Source organism: Nylanderia fulva, unplaced genomic scaffold, assembly GCF_048542155.1.
Source record: "Nylanderia fulva isolate GAGA-0341 unplaced genomic scaffold, ASM4854215v1 Scaffold637, whole genome shotgun sequence".
NCBI lineage: Eukaryota > Metazoa > Arthropoda > Insecta > Hymenoptera > Formicidae > Nylanderia > Nylanderia fulva.
In genome coordinates this window covers 8,063-17,444 of record NW_028190739.1, presented here as the reverse complement: position 1 = coordinate 17,444, position 9,382 = coordinate 8,063, and the positions used below count along the sequence as shown (strand labels likewise).

At 25.9% G+C, this 9,382-nt stretch overlaps 1 long non-coding RNA gene across 1 annotated transcript; it reads right to left on the bottom strand.

Moving 5' to 3' along the window:
* Positions 1-616: 616 nt before the first annotated feature.
* On the bottom strand, positions 617-3,895 carry LOC114940577 (uncharacterized). The gene is made up of 4 exons (XR_003821484.2): positions 3,869-3,895; positions 3,468-3,550; positions 1,138-1,184; positions 617-815 (listed from the first exon to the last, which is right to left on the bottom strand). It is a non-coding gene; the product is annotated as an uncharacterized LOC114940577 (long non-coding RNA).
* Positions 3,896-9,382: the final 5,487 nt, after the last annotated feature.

Sequence of the window (9,382 nt, the reverse complement as noted above, 5' to 3'; positions counted from 1 at the left end):
TTTGTATAACATAACTGATATTCTATATATACGTATAATAAAATAGTAAAATATTATATATATATATATATATATAAAATTTTCAATTACTCATATTTAAAAAAATCAAATCGTAAGAAAGATAAGATTAAGATTTTTCTTTTTTTACTATAAATATAGTTTTTTATGAAAAAATTAAACGATTTGTATTAATAAAAAAAAACACACGCACGCAACACACAATACACAAATAAAAACGCATATATATTAAAATTAATGTTAAAAAGAGATTTTTTCCTTATTTAATTTGTAAGATTTAATTTAAATTTAAATTTATTGTTAATTACAAGGTAATTGACTTTGAGAATCAAAATATAATTATAAAATAAAATGATTTTCACACATTTTTAATTAAAATTTCAATAAAATTTTAATTAAAAAATTGAGAAAAAACAGTTTCTCAAATAAGAAAATAGTTTATATAGTTATTTTATCATTTATTACGAACAATTTATTAATTGCTTTAACTATTGCCGATTATTAATAATCACATATAGTTACAATTTATTATAGATTACAATTTACAACAAATAACTTTGATATTCTTACAAATAAAGAATAAAGATGAGAGAAAGAGAGATGATATAAATTTTTTATTCTTTAATAATTGTAAGAAAGGGGAAAATATCTTTATATATATATATATATATATATATATTTATATGTATATATGTAATATGTGGATGTATTTATAATACAATAAAATGTTCGATGTAGAATCGAAACGATTTTCTTCATAGCCGCACTTGTCATCTTGTTCAAAATATTGGTATAATCTGAAATTTTATTTCCAATTAAAACATGTTTTATAATATGTTTTGCATGAAATTATTTATGTTAATCAATTTTTTTAAGCTGTCAGAATTATATTATGATTCTATAAACTATTGGTGAGATTGATTGATATTGTTGAGATTACACAATATATACATATATATACAAGATATAGATATACAAGATGTTCTGCAACCATTTAACAATATTTAATACTTTAATATATTCTAGAGATAATTACAAAAAATAATTACAAAATAATCTATAATTACAAAAATAAATCTAATATAAAAATATTAAAAACATTAATACGATAATATTTACTCTCATTATATTTTGGTGTCATCGGTAGTATCACTTTTGTAGCAAAACTGCAAAAAAGATAAGCACTCTAAAATATTTTAAAATAATATTTCTTTATACAAATTTTTAAATAGATATAAATTTGACGTTTTTTAATTTGTTTAAAATTATAACAACTGTCGCTAAACTTTTAATATATATGAAGCTTTTGTATAAAAGCTTTTATTGTGTATATGCTTAAAAGACATACCCTTATTTTTACTATATATTAGTAATTTAAGTACTTGAAATAAGTGATTAATTGGACTTACTAATGATAAATTAATTCTATAAGGATAGAATAATCAGAAGAGATTCTTTTTTCACAATAAATTACAATTATATATAATATAAGACTATAATATATAATTACAATTATATATAATATAATTATATATAATATAATTATATATAATATAAGACTTGATACAACATGGATTAGCTCTTTTCCATTGAATAGTTCAGTGATTAAAGCAATTCTGAGATTAAAATGTATGCATACATAGCTACAGATTTTGATGCAAACTTTGTCACATGAGTTTAATATCATTATAATTACTCATAAGTCAAAAACTACTCTGATTTCCACATCCTAAATCTTCAGATTTTTTAAGCTAATCTGCAAAATAAAACGTCATTGAAAGAGTATTGTATAATGGTTGCAGAATACTATATATGCACAGATCTCAAGTTCCTATAATTATTAATATATTTAACCACAAAAAATGGGTCAAATTTTAGCTTAATTTTTTGACATCTTTGAATTGCTAATTTGTAATTAGTAAAAAATCATAGTATTCAGATGAACCAACGTTTAAATTAAAGCTTGAACATTTTTTTATTAATGCAAAAGACCAGAATTGAATGATAAAAAATGTTATACAAAATGGCAGATGTTAAAGATAGACATTGAAAATGGAGAAAAATGTCTTTTTAAAATTTTTGTATAGCTCATTGGAATCGGCTCCTAGATACAAAAAATATGAGCTTTTAAGTTCATTATATATAATACCTTAACAAATCCATATTTAACAAATTTTTTTACAATTTTTTTATAAAGTTATACTGTTTTAAAAAATGTTGCAAAATAGACTTTTTTAGTAACATTTGCAATTTAGAAACAAACTATCATGAAAAATTTGTTCAAAAAAAAAATTAAAATGTAAACTTTAAATTTTATAACCTTTTTATCGATAATAAACAAAAAAATTATATCATTATAAATGTTTATTACCGGCAATTTTTTGTGTTTATTATTGGCAAAAAGATTAAAAATTTGAAGTTTATTTTTTAATATATCTTCAAAGTTTATATTTTAATTTGTTTTTCATGATAATTTGTGTGTGTGTGTATGTGTGTTATCTAAATTGCAGATTTTACAAGAAAATATCTGTTTTGCAACATTTTCTTCAAAACAGAGTATACTTAATTTTGTCAAAACAAAAAATTGTAGAAAAATGTTTAAAATATGGATTTGTTAGCAAAGTAATGAGCTTAAAACTCATATTTTTTATACCTGAGAGCCGATTCTTCTGAACTAAGCAAAAATTTAAAGAGACATTTTCCCCATTTTTTATGTCTATCTTTAACGTTCGATATTTTGTAAAACATTTATTATAATTCAATTTTAGTTTTTTTTCTTATCAGTGTTTACTGTTATCTAAATAAAATTATATAGATAATCATTTAGATAAAATCTTGGCGTCATCTTATCTTTATATAGATAATAAATGTATCATTTATACATATATATATACCTGCATCTTAGATGAAAAAAAGTATTATTTTCACGAAATTATCTAGAATAATATTCAGATAATTTGGTTTAAAGTCATAGCACAAAAGAATACTTAATTAGTAGAACTTCAGCAGTAATGGATAATTTATAAATAAAACTATAAATATATTTTTACATTTTTTTATAACTGTATTTACATAAACGGTCTCAAAAAAATATTATCTGGAAGTTATCTAGATGCATCGCCATATAATTTTATCTTTTATTTAGATATATTTAAACTAATTTATCTTATCTAAAATGCATTTACATGTTTTTATTAAATCTTTATCTAGCTGATTTTAAATTCATCTAAGCACTGCGTGTTATTAAATGAAATGTTTGGGCTTTAATTTAAGCGTTGATTTATTTCAATATAATACTTGTTACTGAGTTATTAAATTCAAAGATGTCAAAAAATTGTGCTAAATTTGGTAGCCATTTATTGTGCGGGAGAGTGTCATACACACACATATACGCACACTCACACGTATACAAAACATAAAATTAATGCGTATTATAATATTAAATTTACCTATTGAATTATTGATGAAATGAAAATTGCTAATTGTATAAATAATAATGGAAGATTAATTGACACGTAGCCAGCAGAGTTATCTGAAATTAAATAGAATCATTTTTATTAGAATTCAAATATACATATATAATTACTTGAATATATAATAAATATACGTATATTTACATATTACATAATATTATATATATATATATATATATATATATATATATATATATTATAACCCAGATAGCCACAGTAATTATTATGACATTATTTTATCAAAATGCATCATTTGCCATCAAAATGATGCATCATTTACCATCAAAATGATGCATTTTGACATCAAAATGATGTCATAATAATTACTGTGGTTATCTGGGAATAAGATAATATATTTAAAAAAACTTTTCTCTTACCATCATTATTATCAGATTCTGATTTGTTTAAGGCTTGGATTTCCATTTTACGATGTAGCTTCGTTGTAGTAGTTGATGTAGTAGTAAACGTTCCTACATGACAAAAATATCATATTTATTCATTCAATGGAAGTAATGTTACCAATAAATAAATGATAAAATCATATTTTAGTAAATTACAAGTTATTTAACAACAAATAAATTAAAACTATATATATATTGTATATACATATGTATCTATAATTAAGTACCGTCCGTCTGTCTGTCTGTCTGTCTGACCGCGAACTACTTCCGCATTTGTGGACCAATTTTCATCAAATTGGTACCAAAATTTCGCAAATTTTCCGGGGAGGGTGATAATGATGATTGCTTGTAAGTTTTACGCCTCTACCCACGCACCCACCCACGCAAACGCATATTTATGGACCAATTTTTTTGAAATTGGTACCAAAATGTAGCAAATTTTTTGAAGATGGCGACGATGTGGTTTTTTTTAGTTTTATCCCACTCACACATCCACCCACGCATTCGCACATTTATTTACCGATTTTTTCGAAATTTGTACTAAAATTTTGTCGGGGATGGCCACTATATGATTTTTAAAAATTTTTACCACCCTATTCAATCACCCATGCACCCATCTACGCAGCCACCCACGCACCAACACATTTATAGACCGATTTTCTTGAAATTGATACCAAAATTTTGCATATTTTTCGGGGATCGCTACTATGTGTTTTTTTTAAGTTTTACACTACTACGTACGCATCCACCCACGCATTCATACATTTATTGATTAATTTTCTCGAAATTGGATATCTATTTATATCTATATATACACAAGCTGCAAAGTTTTTGGGCAGTGTGAGATGGTGATTTTTTTAATTAAAAAATTTTTTTTATTATAGAGGAGGCTATGTTTCCGCGAAAAAAATTTTTTGCAAATTTCTATACCAATGTGTTCAGAATGTTCCAATCGAGAAATCACATTTAAAAATAAAATTTTTGTATGTAAAACTTCCATCCACGCACTCACACATATTGATTTATTTTCGGTACCAAAATCTTGAAAATTTTTGGGGATGACGACGACAGACAGACAGACAGACGGACGGACAAATAGACAGACAAATAAATATTAAATATTATTAATAAGTATCATTAAATATTATATATCTTTGGTTTTGTAAAATAAAAAATTGTGTGAAAACTAATAAGAGCGGGGTCAGTGTTGGGTAAAAGCTTTGAGGCCCACGCGAAGCGCGGGCCAAAAAGCTAGTATATATATGTAAGTACCGTCTGTCTGTCTGTATGTCTGTATGACCGCAAACTACTTCCACATTTATGGACTGATTTTCATTAAATTGGTACCAAAATGTTGCAAATTTTTCGGGGGTGGTTGCTGTGTGGTTTTTTTAGTTTTTGCCCACTCACGCATACACTAACGCATATGCGCATTTATGGACCGATTTTCACGAAATTGGTACCAAAATTTCGCAAATTTTTCGGGGATGACTACTAGATGCTTTTTTTTATTTTACCATCCACCCACGCACTTACACATTTATTGGCATATTTTCACGAAATTAGTACCAAAATTTCACAAATTTTTCGAGGATGTTTACTAGATGTTTTTTTTTTAATTTTACACTCCCACCCATGCACCCACCCACACATTCACGTTTTAATTGATTGATTTTCTGGAAATCGGTACCAATATAGTGCCAATACTTATTGTTAGTAATAGAAATCGGTACTAGGCCATTACTTCGCCAGTAACTATTTTCCACTTGGGTATATTATGTATTGATTCCGAGAGCCGATACAATATTTTTAAATAAATTAAATTTTCAACTAAAATACAAATTTAAATTTCCTAGGCTAGTATATTAGACCTAAATGGCAGTGTATATACATAACATTTCAAATTTTTTGGATTAGCAAAAGTCAGCACGGATAGTAAATGTAAGAGAGAGAGTTTCAAGAATTAAATAAATTTTAGTAAACAAAAGAAGGAAGTCATAAACAAAGTTGTGGAATAAATGATTGTTACAAGGTTATATAATCTGAGATAAATACGAGTAGACAGATCAATAAATAATCAAATTTTAAAATCTATTGCTTGGCAGGCGTAGACTGAAAAACTAAAATCAAAATAATTTTTGCAGTCAAGGTATACCTGTATCCAAGGTCTTAAAATAGTTGACCAAAATCAAGGATTAGATTGGGATTGTCTTAAAAAAAGTTCTTATAAACATTAGTCCAAAAACCTCTCCTTCAGGTGTTACAACTCATTGATGGCTTCTACATATTGAATTGCCAAGTCCGCGTTGACAGTGACGACTTAATTCAAAAGAATAAAAATATAAGAATCTCTATATGTATTGTTTTATCGATAAAAGATGTACAATAATGAACGAAAATAACATAATTAACTAGCGATTTGAGGCCCGCGCGAAGCGCGGACCTCAAAGCTAATATTCCTCAAAGATTTTACTTTTTTTATAATTTATTTTTAGATATCAAATAGTTAAAATAAAGTCGCCAGTGATGAATAAAAATATAATTTATTAATTATTCGACCTGACTGGCTAATATAAATTGTTAATACGCAAAGTTTCGACCCTTGGGTACGGATCCTTATCAAGTGTTACTTTCAAGATGTCAATTAGAAAGATGTAGGATTACTAATGTATTAGTATTTAACAATTTGTATTGGCCAGTCAGGTCGAATGATTAATAGAAGTTATATTTTTATTTTTATTAGTTTTATTTATAGAGTTTATTATTAGTTTATCTATACTATTTATATAAAAACACAGTTTGTCAGTTGGATAGATTTGTATTATCGATGTTTAAGATTCATTTCAAATATAGACGTATTAAAATGAAATTTGAATAAATGATTGATTCTTTATCATCTTGGGAGTGTTAGACTGTGTTAAAATTTGTTCAGCTTTTAATGTCAATGTGTTCGAAATGTATTAAAAAGTCGAAATTTTAAGGATTTTATATATATTTTTCTGAGAAAAAAATTTTTATATATATTCTTCTGAGAAAATTCTTTTGATATTTTTTTGACATTAAACTGATTTAACTTTTGATTTTTTTGACAAAAACTTTTTTGATGCATATTCACCCCTCAAAAATTTTTTTCTCAAAAGAATATTCTTACACAGCCGAATTTCGACATTTTTAATACATTTCGAATACATTGACATTAAAAGCTGAAAAACATTTTTTTGATGCATATTCACCCCCAAAAAAATTTTTTCAGAAGAACATATTACGCAGCCTATAACACCCCCAAGATTATAAAGAATCAATCCTTAAAATTTCATTTTAATCGGTCTACGTGTTTTAAAGATTATTGCGAGAACAGACAAACTGACAAACTCTGTATTTTTATTAAAATTAATTAATGAAAGGCTCGTATAAATTAAACAAAATTAAACAATCATATATAGTAGGCCAACTAAACGAGCAAATAAATAAGATGTAAAAAATTTTTTTTTATTAATAGTTAAATCATTAAATTAACATTCCGTTACAGAATCGATATAAATTGTAAACGTTTCGACTGCACTACAGTCTTTATCAATACATAAAAATTAAATATTAAAATATAAAGTTAGATGTTAAAAATACAAAGTTAGTTAAATATTAAAATATAAAATTGAAACGATTCTTCGCTGTTGACCAATAGATATGCAAGGCGATTGGTCTGAGATGCCAAGTTATGCGACATTTGAAGCATGCTACGGATATAATACGCGAATTAAATCAATGTCAGAAAAAATTAAAAAATCTTTCAACTTACATTATCGTTTTAACAAGTCCTTTTCCCCGATATTTCAAGTGTGTGTTGCGAAGTCTGAATACCAAATGTCAAAATAGAGAGCGTGATGTATTTATTTATTACCAATGTTTTTTCTAAATTATGATTCAGCAAATTTTTTAAGTATGTCAAAATAACTACTGTCTAACAATTCGGTGTCTGTATTTAAATTAATTCCATTTTTCTGTTCTTTAATGTGGATCATTTCAGATATTAGTCTTTTTTGGTAATTCTTTTCATGATCCATAATTTTAATATTGTCCCAGTCAAATGTATGTTGTTCGTTTAGAATGTGTTCCGTGATAACCGAATGTCTAGCAGAGTCTAATTTAATATTATTTTTATGTTCTTTAAGTCTCGTTCCTAACTGTCTTTTTGTCTGTCCGACATATGTGGCGTCACAATCGTTGCAATTCAATTTGTAAATAACGTTAGAATTCGTGGGGCAATTATTTTTGTCCTTTTGAACTCTTATGAAGTCATTTAATTTTTTAATGCAACGATATCCTACCACTACGTCAGGTCTTCTTATTGCTGAAGCAACTTTCTCAGATATTGATTCTATATATGGTATGACAAAATATTTAATGTTAGTATTAGTATTATTAGTATCTGTTATATTGTTATTATTAGGCTTGTTAAATTTCTTAGTTGAGAGATTTTTTAATCTGCGTTTTATTTCTGTGAAAATTAGATCAAGAGGATAACCGTTGGATAGCAAAATGTTAATAGCTTTCTCTATATTTTTTTTGTGAAATTGCGGATGTGATAGTAATAAAGCTCTATCTACCAAGTTATAAATTGTTCCTATTTTATGACAAGTCGGATGATTTGAAAAAAATGAAAGTAATCTACCTGAGAATGTCTTTTTGTGATACCAATCTAAATAAATTTTGTTATCTATTACTTTGATCATTATGTCTAAAAAGCTTATACAACGATCCTCCTTTTCCAATGTAAATTGTAGTCTATCGTTATAATTGTTGAATTCGTTCAAAACATATGTAATATTGTCAGCGAAAGTGCATAAAATAATGTCGTCTACATAACGGAAATAGAAAGTCTGTATTTTTAAATAGTATACATATTTAAATAGTCTACATAACGGAAATAGAAAGTCTGTATTTTTAAATAGTATACATATAATTATTTCGACTCGAGCTTCACGCGGGCTTCAAGACCTATATCTAACGTTTTTTTAAATATAATATTTTAAGTTAAGAGTTTAACAAAGCTCTGTAATATAAATATAAATTTAAAGTGTAAGACAGGCAATAAGAGCCAATCGCGGAAGACAGTGCGTTATCCCAACGAAACTAAATTTTTTCGTTAGAATTAAATATCTGTGCACAAGGCACCAAATTTTACTTGATCACAGCCAAGATTTTCAAATATGAAATAATCTCATATTTGAGATTTAATTTCAATAATCCTTTAACCCTCCTACGGAAATAAATTAATAAATGCAAGAGAATATATTAATAATATTTTTAATATATTTTTATATTTTTATATTTTTAATATATTTTTAAAATATTTTTTTCGTGAGCTTAAAAGCTAGCTATACACACACACACACACACATATATATATATATATATATATACATATATACAAATACCGTCTGTCTGTCTGACCGCGAACTACTCCTTAATTAATGGACCGATTTTCTCGAA